Raw genomic sequence first — 15,151 nt, forward strand, 5'->3', positions numbered from 1 at the left:
GGAATTGTATAAAGATTGGCCAAGGTAAATTTGGGATAGGGTGGAGGGGTGTTGGGTCTGGGTGGGATGTCCTTCAGAGGGTCGGTTTGGACTTGATGGGCTGAATGGCCTCTTTCCGCACTGTAGAGAGTCCATGATTCAAATGCTGTGAGATCCAACTGAGGGAAGATTCATGTGGACTATGTTTCAAATGGGAATATAATTCAGATGTTGGTAAGGGAGAGAGATCTTGAGAGTTTTTATGAACCTACCAATGGCACCATGAGCAAAACGTTCCCAGGCAGGTAAGACTAGAAAAGGGCTATTGGATTCAAAACCTCATGTGAATCCAAAGAGGCATTTGACCAGAGTGAGTTTACATCATGCAAGTTCTGTCTCCTTTTTTCATTTTTCAGTTTTTGAAGGAGTGGAAAGAACAGTGACAGAAACTTGTTCTAGATCTTAAAAGATCGAGAAAAAATTGAGCAGGCAAGTTGAAATTGAGTGTTCTATAGTTTCGTAAAAGTGTAAACATTCCATATCCTTTTAATCCCATCTTAAATGTTTAATTGCTATGGCTTCTCATACAACATTTATCTAATTTTCTGTTTAATTTTAGGCTGGTTCCATTTAGTGGATTATTTTTGTACTGGCTGGACTGTGATGATAATAGCCCTGCTGGAAATGATTGGTCTGAGCTGGTTATATGGTAAGTGAAATGGAGAGAACTAAATAGATCATTTCCACTTTGGTGAATTTTCATTTCTGTTTCTAAGAATCAAGGAGATTGAATTGGGTGATACGTAGATAGCTCTTCATCTCTGAAGGTGATTACAATTGAAGCTCGCTTTTAGTTCTCAAAGACTATTCTCAACGGTTGTAAACCTCAATGCGAAACAGGCAGTGTCTTCAGAATCCTTCGTTGATTTTCACCTTGTTCTTGCTTGGTCACAGCTGATTGTAGTAGAGAGTAATTTCATTGGCGCTATTTTCCAGCTGATTGTTGATACGGATGATAATGTATTGTCATTCTGACTTACGTACCTGTTAATCACTCAATCAGTTACTAATGATGTGGAGACTGGGGTGTACAAAGTTAAAAATCACACATCACCAGGTTATAGTCCAACATTTGTCAAGCAACGTTTGTAAGTTTATGCTGTGCTCTGAAAGCTCGTGCTTCCAAATAAACCTGTTGGACTATTACCTGCTGTTGTGTGATTTTTAACTCAGTTACTAATCGTTATCAGCCAAAGGAAAGTACAGTAGTACAGGGCATTAGCTGGCTACGATCAATTGGGGAACATTATTTAAAGATAGAGTGCATGGAGAAATTAAAACAATTGTCCATTTCCATTTAGCACACAAATAAATCAGGAAAGGTGGTCTGAATATGACTACCAAGGGAAATTGGGGTAGCATTAGATCCCAGGAAAGGACACACAAATTGGCTAAGACCAATTTAAGTAAAGGAGGACCTAAGGGATTAATGAAGAGGTGGAAATGGAGTAGAAGAGAAAGCATACAGGGAGCATACAAACTGATTCTCTAGGTACCTGAAGAGAACGTAATTAACAAAGACAAATCTAGCAAACCTACAATCAGAAACAGCAGAAGTTATAATGTGGTGGGCCAGAGACATAGTGGACCAATTAAATATATATTTTGGTTTTGTCTTCACAAGACTGGACACAAAAAGGTTCTCAAAAATGTTGGGGAACACAGGGCCTGGAGAGAGGGAGGAACTGAAGTAAATGAATATTAGTAGGGAAATAATGTTGAGGAATTGATGGGATTAGAGGCTGACAAATCCCCAGGGACCAATCATCTCAAACCCAGAGTACTGAAGAAATTGGCTCTTGAAATAGTGGACACGTTGGTGGTCATCTTTCCATATTCAATAGACTACAGAACAATTGCTATAGATTAGGGGGTTGTCTCTGCTTTGTCCAGGATGACCGTCATTCTGCCTTTGTCTGCTGGTAGTATGATTATGTTCAAAGCAGAGTACATCCAGAAAGCGCAACAACTACTTGCAAATACCAACACCTCCCGAAAGAGGGAGTTTGACCCCACCTCACAGCTCACCAATAGGATAAACAACACACTGAGGAACCTGCAAAAAAACGAACAGATAACCAGGTTTGACCTACAGAGAATGAAACCTGAAAGCAACAACACCCCCAGATTCTATGGACTACCTAAAGTGCATAAACCAGACATCCCACTCTGACCCATTGTGTTGCTACCAGGGACACCATCACACAAACTTGCTAAAGAACTACAACAGAAAGTGAAACACCTGATCAGCAGATCCAGACACTCGATACAGTCAACACAGGAATTCTTGGACGTCATCAGAAATATACACATAGACAAGGAAGAAATCATGGTCTCATTCGATGTAACGGCACTGTTCACCTCTATCGACAAAACCCTAGCCAGAGAAACAATAGCGAACCTGCTGGACATACAGAACAGACAACAAGACGGGGAACCTATCAACAAAGACTGCATTATTAAACCACTGCACCTGTGCCTCACAACACACTTCACATTCAACAACCAAATATATGAACAAATCAACGGCACACCCATGGGCTCACCGATGTCTGGACTCATACCAGAAGCGGTAATGCAAAGGTTAGAACAGTATTACCGCAAATTCAACCCAAACTCTGTGTCAGATATGTGGATGACACCTTTGTAATCATTAACAACACAGAAATAGAGAACACACACTGGATCATCAACGCCACACTCACAGGAATCCGATTCACTCAAGAGGAAGAAAAGGATAACCAACTCCCATTCCTAGACGTGATGGTACAGAGAACACTGAACGGAGAATTCACCACAAAGGTTTACAGGAAAGCCACACACACAGACCAAGTCCTGAACTACGAAAGCAACCACCCCAACACACACAAACAAAGTTGCATCAAGACACTGTTCAAAAGGGCCACAACACACTGCAGTACACCAGAACTGCAAAAAGAGGAAGAAGAACAATCTATTCGCCAAAATCTGATACCCGCGCAATTTCATCAACAGATGCCTAAGGGAAAGACAACGGAACGAGGACATGCCACAACCCAAAGGACTAGCCACACTACCGTACACCAAGAGCATGTCTGAACTGACAGCCAGACTACTACAACCACTAAGACTCATAACAGCACACAAACCAACAGCCACTCTCAGACAACAACTCACCAGGACGAAGGACCCGATACCCAACATGAGCAAAACCAATGTAGTGTACAAAATCCCATGCAAAGACTGCACAAAACACTACATAGGACAAACAGGAAGACAGCTAACGATCCGTATACATGAACACCAACTAGCCACGAAACGGCACGACCAGCTATCCTTAGTAGCCACACACATGGATGACAAGCAACATGAGTTCGACTGGGACAACACTACTATTAAAGGACAAGCCAAACAGAATAGCCAGGGAATTCCTAGAGGCATGGCACTCATCCACAGATTCAATCAATAAGCACATCGACCTGGACCCAATATACCGGTCACTGCAGCGGACAGCTGGAACTGACAACCGGAAGCGGCAGATACAAATCACTATAAGTGCCGGAGGAAACATCACAGAAGCGCTTCACAGGAGGCTCCCAAGCACTGAGGATGTCACCTAGACAGGGGACGAAACGTCTGCAACACAAATTCCCAGCTCGGTGAACAGAACCACAACAACGAGCACCCGAGCCACAAATCTCCTCACAAACTTTGAAGATTAGGGGGTAATTAGTGTAACCCCTGTATTTAAAATAGGAGGTATTTAAACAAGCAAACCACCCAGGCTTAATGCTCAGCAGGCTTCAGAACAAGTCACATGACACCTTTTATTTGCACAAAAGCATAGCATCTGACATCCCCTCAAGTCACCTTGGTGCCATCTGCATGACTGGCCTGTGCATTCCGCCAACTGTTTAAAGGACAACAAAATTCTGGTGTCAAGCTGCCCAAGACATAAACTTGTAAACAAAACAGGGCGGTTTAAACATGCAGTGACACCCAGTTAGTCCATTTATTGTCAGCTGGCCAATTGACTCCAGTTTGACAGGCCAAATGTGCTTCTAGCCAGGCTTCTCTTAGTGGGATTCCTTCCTATCAACACTGTCTCAATGAGAGCTTTTAGCTTGATTTCAAACTTTAGCTGCATGGCTACTGCTATCATGCCTAATTACCTGAGCCAATCAATGCAGAGTCTAGAATGCATCATGACAAGTTACAAGATTACCTCAGGCACAGCAGATTTAATCCAATGTTAAACCATATTATCACAACAGTGCCCAAAATTTACAACTACTGGTAAATATCGGGAACAGAATACACACACCACTAAAGATTGTTATCACAATGATGAAAAACCATTTTGCACATTACAAGTTATTCCAAGGATCTTTAACAATGATTAATCAAAAATGGTTATTTAATTGAATTCAATTTGCTGTACTGTTGTCACATGTACGGAGATACAGTGAAAAGTATTGTTTTGCATGCTACCCACATAGACCATAGCATACAAAGTGCATCAGGGTAACAGAACAGAGTGCAGAATACACTGCAGAGATGATGCAGAGAGAGAGGTCAACACAAATATTTGAGAGGTCCATTCAAAATCTGATAATAGTTGGAAAAAGCTGTTTTTGAATTTGCTGTGTATGTATTCAAGCGTTTTGATCTTCTGCTCAGCTGAAGAGGATGGAAGAGAGTGTTACCAGGGTGGGAGGTGTTTTTGATTATGTTGGTTGCTTGCCTGAGGCAAAGATCAGTCCTCAGCAGAGGCCTCACCTTCATCCCCCTACGCTCCTGGATTAACGAGTTCAACATGCGGCGAGACATCGGGCATTTCTTCACCCGCTTCCGTGCCTACTTCTTCAACCAGGATTCTCGCTGACCCTCTGACGACCCCTTCTCCCACCTCCAACACACCCCATCCACCTGGACACCCCGTGCTGGCCTCTTACCTGCCCTCAATCTCTTCTTAGCCAACTGCCGCCGCGACATTAACCGCATTAACCTGTCTACCCCTCTTACCCACTCCAACCTCTCACCCTCGCAATGTGCAGCCCTCCACTCCCTCCACTCCAACCCCAACCTCACTATCAAACCGGCAGACAAGGGAGGCGCAGTGGTAGTTTGGCGCATCGACCTTTACACCACTGAGGCTAAACGCCAGCTCGCGGACATCTCCTCCTACTGCCCCCTTGACCATGACCAAACCACCACCAAACCATCATCTCCCAGACCATTCATAACCTCATCACCTCAGGGGATCTCCCATCCACCGCCTCCAACCTCATAGTCCCACAACCCTGCACCGCCCGTTTCTACCTCCTGTCCAAAATCCACAAACCCGACTGCCCCGGCCGACCCATTGTCTCAGCCTGCTCCTGCCCCACCGAACTCATCTCTGCATACCTCGACACGGTACTGTCCCCCTTAGTTCGGGACACCACCCACGCCCTCCACCTCCTCCATGATTTTTGCTTCCCCGGCCCCCAACGCTTTATCTTCACCATGGACATCCAGTCCCTATACACCTCCATCCCCCATCACGAAGGCCTCAAAGCCCTCCTCTTCTTCCTTTTCCGCCATACCAACCAGACACCCTCTTCTGACTGACTGAACTGGTCCTCACTCTGAACAACTTCTCTTTCCAATCCTCCCACTTCCTCCAAACCAAAGGAGTAGCCATGGGCACCCACATGGGCCCCAGCTATGCCTGCCTCTTCATAGGATATGTGGAACAGTCCATCTTCCGCAGCTCCACTGGCACCATCCTCCCTCTTTTCCTCCGCTACATCGATGACTGTATCGGCGCTGCCACGTGCACCCACAAGGAGGTTGAACAGTTTATCGACTTTACTAACACCTTCCACCCCGACCTCAAATTTACCTGGATCGTCTCAGACCCCTCCCTCCCCTTCCTAGACCTCTTCATTTCTATCTCAGGCGACCGAATCAACACGGACATTTACTATAAACCGACCGACTCCCATAGCTATCTAGATTACACCTCGTCCCACCCTGCCCCCTGTAAAAACGCCATCCCATATTCCCAATTCCTTCGTCTCCGCCGCATCTGCTCCCGGGAGGACCAGTTCCAATACCGAACAACCCAGATAGTCTCCTTCTTCAAAGACCACAATTTATCCCCAGACGTGGTCAACGATGGTCTCCACCACATCTCCTCCACTTCCCGCTCCTCCGTCCTGGAGCCCCGCCCCTCCAATCACCACCAGGACAGAACCCCACTGGTCCTCACCTACCACCCCACCAACCTTCATATACAGCGTATCATCCGCCGTCATTTCCGACACCTCCAAACGGACCCCACCACCAGGAATATATTTCCCTCCCCTCCCCTATCAGCGTTCCAAAAAGACCACTCTCTCCGTGACTCCCACGTCAGGTCCACACCCCCCACTAACCCAACCTCCACTCCCGGCACCTTCCCCTGCAACCGCAAGAAATGCAAAACTTGTGCCCACACCTCCCCCCTTACTTCCCTCCAAGGCCCCAAGGGATCCTTACATATCTGCCACAAATTCACCTGCACTTACTGCATCCGCTGCACCCGATGTGACCTCCTCTATATTGGGGAGACAGGCCATCTGCTTGCGGAACATTTCAGAGAACACCTCTGGGACACCCGGCCCAACCAACCCAACCACCCCATGGCTCAACACTTCAACTCCCCCTCCCACTCCACCAAGGACATGCAGGTCCTTGGACTCCTCCATCGCCAGACCCATTGTAATACAACGGCTGGAGGAAGAGCGCCTAGTAACCCTCCAACCACAAGGGATGAACTCAGATTTCTCCAGTTTCCTCATTTCCCCTCCCCCCACCTTGTCTCAGTCCCAACCCTCGAACTCAGCACTACCTTCCTAACCTGCAATCTTCTTCCTGACCTCTCCGCCCCCACCCCCACTCCGGCCTATCACCCTCACCTTATCACCCTCACCTTAACCTCCTTCCACCTATCGCATTTCCAACGCCCATCCCCCAAGTCCCTCCTCCCTACCTTTTATCTTAGCCTGCTTGGCACACTTTCCTCATTCCTGAAGAAGGGCTCATGCCCGAAACATCGATTCTCCTGCTCCTTGGATGCTGCCTGACCTGCTGCGCTTTTCCAGCAACACAATTTCAGCTCTGAATCCAAGTGGCCATGTTAATGTAGATCCCATGCATCTTAATCTTTTGAATGAGCCTACCATGAGGGACCTTGCTGAAATCCTTAATAAAATTCATGTAGACAAAATCCACTGCTCAACCCTCATTGATCTCCTTTGTCACCTCCTCTAAAAATTCAATCCAGTTAGTAAGACCTGCCCTGCACGAAGCCTGGCTGACTGTCTCTAATTAGGCAATGCCCTTCTAAATGAACTTAAATCCTATTCATAAAAATCTCTCCAATAGCTTCCCAATCACTGATGTGAGACTCACCGGTCTGTAGTTTCCTGGATTATCCCTATTTCCCTTCTTGAACACAGGAACAACATTAGCTACTAACGAATTCCCCCGGACCTCTCTCGTGGCTAGCAAGGACATATGGATTTTGGTCAAGGCCCTGACAATCTCCTCTCTTGCCTCACTCAAGAAGCAGTTATTTGGCCCACCCTCATACCCTATAAACGTGCAATTTAGAATAGAATAGAATCCCTACAGTATGGAAACAGGCCATTCGGCCCAATGAGAGCACACCGACCCTTCTAAGAGTAACCCAGCCAGACCCCTACCCTTTATTTACCCCGGACTAATGCACCTAACCCACACATTTAGCATGGCCAATTCACCTAACCTGCACATCTTTGGATTGCAGGAGGAAACCGGAGCACCTGGAGGGGAAACCCATGTAGACACATAGAGAATGTGCAAACTCCACGCAGACAGTTGCCTGAGGTTGGAATGGAACCCGAGTCCTTGGCGCTGAGACAGCAGTACTAACTACTGAGCCACCATGCTGTCCCATGGCCAATCCATCTAACCTGCACATTTTTGGACTGTGGGGGAAAATTGGACCATCACTGATATGGGGTCGATGTGCACATTCCACACAGTCACCCAAGGTTGGAATCGAACCCGGATCCCTGGCACGGTGAGATAGCAGTGCTAACCACTGAGCCACCATGTCACCCCAAAAGTGAGAGACTGTGGGTGGCACCAAATTGATAAGGGGCTGGAAAAGGATAAATGCTTCACTTTGCACAGCAATGGTGAGTTTGAATGTTAGGCAGAGAGAATGTGCGATAAAGAGGGTCTCTAAATAAAGGCTTGCCACAGCATTGATGCATACACAGTATACCATAACCAGTTTCCCTTGATGCATTAGTTTTATGTGTGTTGTTACAGGAATCTGTTCCTTGCCTCCATGTAACCTACCTTTTTTGAGTGTGCGGATTCTGGAAGGACTGATGAGCAATGGTGCATTATATGGGAGCAAGGGGCAGTCCAGCAGCCAGGAGCATCCTTTAAAACCTCATTATGAGTCCCCTTGATGTTTCAGAACAAGAGGGTCATAACAACATGGGGAAGGTGATGATTGTGTGAGGAGTGCTGGACACTCCAGTACGAACTATCACGGGGAATTGGACATGGAAGCTGGCCGAGCATTCACCCCCTTTCAGCTGCTGAGTTTGGAGTCGTGGACATGGAGAGTGAAGAGGGTTTGTTTTTGGGCTCCAATATAGAGTACAACATACACACGGTGGGAGTGTTTGTGCTTCTTTTGAGGGATTGATTGCAGCAGAGGTGCACATGTAACCTACTATTGAGGTGAACCAAGGTCCATCTGCCACAGTCAATGGACATGGGGAATGGGGCCAGGAGCAAGCTTTCAACACAGCCACAGAAGCAGTAGGTACACCTCAGTACGGCATGAAGAAGCACTCAGTACATATAGACACATGAGGGCTAGTTTGTTCATTCCTTCTCAGAAAGATTATTTGTGCCACATTAAATTACGTTAGGGTGTTCACTGATCTGTGGTCCTTCACCTGAAGGCTTCTTAAAGTCATTGCATCGAGAGATTTGGAATCTGTTAGAATGTCAGTGTAATGATCTTTGAAAGCTTGTTCACCATTTTAAGAGCATACAACTGTGGTAACAGTGGAAGGGCAATGAGAGGGAATTCATTGCGAGGACATGCGCAGCCTGTGACCAGAGAGTAAGGATGGTGAAGAGCTAAACCTTATTGGTTGGAAGGTATTTTTGGGAAACAGGCTTGAAGAATGTTCTCCTTTGCTTTCCCTGTGTCCACCTCCATGGCTCAGACATCAACAGCCGACAGATGCTCTATCTTTCAATCTCTATACATCCATCTATTCACCAATCATTTATTAAATTGAATATTGGATTAATGTCATATAAGTTTGAAATAAAAAACAAAAAGTGCTGTAGAGACTCAGTAGATTGGACAGCATCTGTGGAAATTCAAAATGTTAACCTTGTTTCTCTTTCCATACATTTTATCAGACCTACTGAGTTTTTCCAGCATTTTGTACTTATATTTCCAATCTCCAGCATCCACAGTATTTTACTTTTATTTTATTTTTGCAGAAGTTTGAATTATCCTTACCTATTTCACATTAGCTATAGGGAGAGGCGGAATAGGCTGGGGATGTTTCCCCTGGAGCATCAGAGGCTGAGGCATGACCTTATAAAGGTTTATAAATCATGAGGGGCATGGATAGGGTAAATCGACAAGGTCTTTTCCCTGGGGTGAGGCAGTACAGAACTAGAAGGCATAGGTCTAGAGGCTGGAAAATTTAAAAAGCGTCTGGATAGGTTTATGAATAGGAAGGGTTTAGAGGAATATGGGCCATGTGCTTGCAAATGGGACCAGGTTAATTTAAGATATCTGGTCGGCATGGACGAGTTGGACTGAAAGGTCTGCTACCATGCTGTATATCTCTATGACTCTATGACAATGTCATTAATGCTCTCAATTCATTGAATGGGTGATCTTGTTAGGACAGTGAAAATGACATTTTAGTTTCATTCAGGACACAGGACATCATGATATTTAATTCTGATGATGATCTAAATTGGAAGATTGTCTGTTGTGGTTCTGTTCGCCGAGCTGGGAATTTGTGTTGCAGACGTTTCGTCCCCTGTCTAGGTGACATCCTCAGTGCTTGGGAGCCTCCTGTGAAGTGCTTCTGTGATGTTTCCTTCAGCATTTGTAGTGGTTTGAATCTGTCGCTTCCAGTTGTCAGTTCCATTTGTCCACTGCAGTGGCCAGTATATTGGGTCCAGGTCGATGTGCTTGTTGATTGAGTCTGTGGATGAGTGCCATGCCTCTAGGAATTCCCTGGCTGTTCTCTGTTTGGCTTGCCCTATAATAGTAGTGTTGTCCCAGTCGAAATCATGTTGCTTGTCATCCGTGTGTGTGGCTACTAAGGATAGCTGGTCGTGTCGTTTCGTGGTTAGTTGGTGTTTATGGATGCGGATCGTTAGCTGTCTTCCTGTTTGTCCTATGTCGTGTTTTGTGCAGTCCTTGCATGGGATTTTGTACACTACATTGGTCTTGCTCATGTTGGGTATTGGGTCCTTCATTCTGGTGAGTTGGTGTCTGAGAGTGGCTGTTGGTTTGTGTGCTGTTATGAGTCCTAGTGGTCGCAGTAGTCTGGCTGTCAGTTTGGAAATGCTCCTGATGTATGGTAGTGTGGCTAGTCCTTTGGGCTGTGGCATGTCCTCGTTCCGTTGTCTTTCCCTTAGGCATCTGTTGATGAAATTGGGCGGGTATCCGTTTTTGGCGAATACATTGTATAGGTGTTCCTCTTCCTCTTTTTGCATTTCTGGTGTACTGCAGTGTGTTGTGGCCCTTTTGAATAGTATCTTGATGCAACTTCTTTTGTGTGTGTTGGGGTGGTTGCTTTCGTAGTTCAGGACTTGGTCTGAGTGTGTGGCTTTCCTGTAAACCTTTGTGATGAATTCTCCATTTGGTGTTCTCTGTACCATCACGTCTAGGAATGGGAGTTGTCTTCCTCAGCAGTCTGTGCCTTGTGATCCTTGAATTTGCATAGATGCTGTGTACTTCGAGTAAATCAGACCCAAATTAAATGTCGCACAAAATATCCACCTACTTTCCACCCAATCTGGAAGCTGCCTTCTTTTGGACAGTTAAAATGAGAAATTGGTTTTGAATGGTGTCTTCAGCTGGTTTGATAGGTAGGGAGGTATCATCATAGTCTAGATCTCAGGCAGAAGGAGTCCAAATTGAATTACATGGGTCTTTTTCAAGAGCAGATAGTGAAGGGATTCAGAATGACGCTCATGGACTGATGACTTTGAATCTGAAAACTGTTTCCATCAATTTTGCACAAACTCAGGAACAAAATCTCTCTACTCCGTTTTTTCTTCCCACCTAACAAATCTGTTCTCGTTGACATTAGCCCAGTGAATGAAGTACCTTATTTGCATTACCCCCAGTCTCTCAAACAATGGGTGGAAACCTCCATGAAACAAAATGAAGGGTTTTTTTGGGGAAACTCAGATTTTCACAATTCCAAATTTCACCACAACACCATCTCAAGACTGTACCCCACCACAAAGAGCTTCCCAGCATATAAAAATATTTAGACACTTGATCACCTGACCAACATTTAGAAATTCAGAAGGAATTTTCATAAGTATCAGGACAGTGAAAAGCCAACCCCAAAGGCAGTTTTATATCATCTCGAATTAGATTTATAATTTAATTCTGAGTTCCATTCCAACAAATAATCATCACCACTAAACATTCACAAGATAATAATTCCCTTGAGTGAATGAACATTTAAAATAATTAGAACTTATTGTTTTGTTTCTGATATTTAAGGTCAGATATAAATTTTCTTATGATCCCAGTTGATGTTATTACTGGACAACTGACAGTCCAAATTGAAATCTGAAAGATCATATTTATTTTTGTTTTAATGAGGTGGTCTATCTTTGATACTTCAGCATATAATGCTGCTGATTTGATTTCAACTGTAGAACAGAAATTTGTTATTTCAAACAAATGAAGAAAAGATATAATGAACCAAATCTTTGACATAAAGCATACATTTAAAGATTTTGAGACACACAGTTAAAATATAATCCTATTCATCCTAAAAATACACGATATAGTTTATAAGCCAGACAGAATTCTATTCTTTCTCAACTCTATATGGATTAATTTAACTGTGATTTTAACTCTCAACCTTGAGAGTCTGATAGCCTTTTCCCAAAGCCTTCATAGAACTGAGTTTAAATCTAAGATGCAGTTAAGTCCTTCAGGGTATGAAACAAACACTCCTGGTCTGGAACATTTACTAAACACCTTATTCCAAAGTGGTCTAGGATAACAATTCTAAGCTATCTTCTTACTTTCAGAGGATCAACAGCTTTACACATTCAGCTTCAGACAAGAAACCTGCAGAATGGCCAAAACTGAAAATAATAAAAAGTATTTTCAAGTCTTGGGTTTTTGCCCGAATCAAAAGAAAAAAATCCCTGATCTTCTAAACTGGAGCTTGATGCTAGAAATGTTTACTATTTAATTCTCATACCCCTTCTGACAAGCAAAGCTCATCTGCCATTATTTCAAATTCTAAATCCAAAAAAATGATGTTAAGATAGACATAGATTAGATTCCCTACAGTGTGGAAACAGGCCATTCGGCCCAACAAGTCCACACCAACTCTCTGAATATCAACCCACCCAGACCCATCTCCCTCTGACTAATGCGTCTAACACTATGGGTAATTTAGCATGGCCAGTTCACCTGATCTGCACATCTTTGGACCGTGGGAGGAAACTGGAGCAGCCGAAGGAAACACACGCAGACACAGGGTGAATATACAAACTCCACACAGACAGTCGCCCGAGGCTGCGATTGAACCTGGGTCCCTGGTGCGTTGAGGCAGCAATGCTAACCACTGAGCCCCGATGCAGCCCCCTAAAAAGTCTGTGACATAAATCACACACCTCACATTATAATTTTAAAGAATTAGTATCTTCAAAGATAAAGGAACCTTAGGTCAATAAGGTAAACTAGTCACTAGTATTTCCAGCAGTAATTTTACTCTGTGTTTCAAACTGCAGGTGCCATGACCTATTGAACACTGATCGTGTAGCTATGCCGCACAGTGGCTCAGTGGTAGGCACTGATGCCTCATGGTGCCAGGGTCCTGGGTTTGCTTCCATCTCAGGCTGCGTGGAGTTTGCACATTCCACCCGTGTCCGAGGGGGTTTCCTCTGGATGGTCTGGTTAAGTGGATTTGCAGGTTAAGTCGATTGGCAGTGCTAAATTGCCCATAGTGTCCAGGGATGTGCAGGCTAGGTGGGTTAGCCATGGGATATGTGAGGTTACAAAGGTAAAGTAGGGAGGTGGGTGTAGATGAGGTACTGTTTGGAGGATTAGTATGGACTTGATGGGCTGAATGACCTGCTTACACACTTACACACTTCTATCGTGAGTGCCTATGACATAATCACTATTTAACTGCTGAACCAACTTTAGTTTGTCATTCTGCATTGCAAACGCAACTACCAAGAATAGATAATCACAAAGTAAGTCAAGCAGAGTCTCATTGTAGCTGGAGTGGATAGTCTGTACATAACTTTGCAACTAAATAAAATACTTGAAGTATAATTTTGAAATGTGAAATGTAAGCATTTTTATGTTTATATAAAGATAAATTTTATTTTTTGACCTTGGAACAGTCTGTATCAGTTTCAGCTACATATTTAAAATGTTCCTAAGCCTGACTCTTATTGCTTTTGATAATGCTTCTGAAACAAATGTGAATTCCCTGCAACAGAAACACTTTGTATTCAAAATGTGTGAGTTAAGTGCATAAAACCCAGCAAGAAAGAATAAAGAGAAACAATGTGGCCACATTGCAGACTAAATAAAACATTTACACTTCTCGTACAACTCCTGGAGTAATGGGGCTTGATGACCATACACTCCCCTTGATAGAGATATAACAATACTCCGTGCCTTGGTGCATATGAGCAGTCCTTTTAAATTTTTTTTTCTATGTCAGCTATGGAAAGTGTCATCATCATGGTTCTGCAGTGTTGAAACAGTTCTTCAGTCTGCTCAATATACAGTCTATAGCTTTGAATCTGCCTCTTTATGTTCTCGTCTGATACGCTCACACCCACCAAGAACCGTATTAATCATATGATATCAGTTGTTACATGGCAGGCCACACTTATTTAGCTTGTGGATCCATCTATGAACAGTAGGAAAGCCTGCAGTTTGACCTTTAAGGCTGGTGTCATGAATACAATATATTGAATGTTGCTGCCGTCCAGGCTACCAGACACCCATAGCCCACACTGTTGACCCTTCAGTAGGGGTTCACACAACGAGTCATGCTGTCATTCCCTACCTTGATCAGTCCTACACTGCTGATTTCACCCAAGATCACAGAATGTTCCCGATATAATCATTTACATTTTCCATGCCTTCAGCTAGACCAACTCTGCTACTTTCTTTTGTTCATCCTCAGTCGGCTGGTGTTTGCTGGCAGGGGACAGCAAATCCAATAGTTTTTTTCATAGAAGTAAATATCCAAGTGACTCAGGAGAATGAAGAGTTGAAGGAAATTAACACTGGAAGGAGATTGGTTTCTCTGATACAATGAGGCAAATGGTAGATGTCTTTTCCCTAGGATGGGGGAGTTTCAAGACTCGGGGGCACATTTTTAAGGTGAGAGGAAACAGATTTAACAAGGACATGAAGACCAATTTGTTTACATAGAGTGTGGTCCGTGTATGGAATGAACTTCCTGAGGAAATGGTGGATGTAGGTACAATTACAATAATTAAAAGACACTGAGATAAGTACATGAATAGGAAAGGTTTGGCAGGATGTGGGCAAGCAGCAGGCAGATGGGACTAGTCTAGTTTGGGAATATGTTCAGAATGGACTGCTTGGACCGAAAGGTCTGTTTCTGTGTTGGCTGACTCTGACTTCATATCTCGGAAAATCACAACAGAATCTTAGTAAGGTGGGACTAGAATACAGACAGCAAGACTGATATTTTCTGATAAGGATAGTTCAGATGGAACCATCTCGTTTGAAATTTCCTATTTTGTTATGAAACGGAAAGGGAAAGCTTGATCCACCTTAGATGAGAACATTTAAATAATTATAGTT

This window comes from Chiloscyllium punctatum, chromosome 25 (genome assembly GCF_047496795.1).
Source record: "Chiloscyllium punctatum isolate Juve2018m chromosome 25, sChiPun1.3, whole genome shotgun sequence".
In the NCBI taxonomy this organism is placed as follows: Eukaryota; Metazoa; Chordata; class Chondrichthyes; order Orectolobiformes; family Hemiscylliidae; genus Chiloscyllium; species Chiloscyllium punctatum.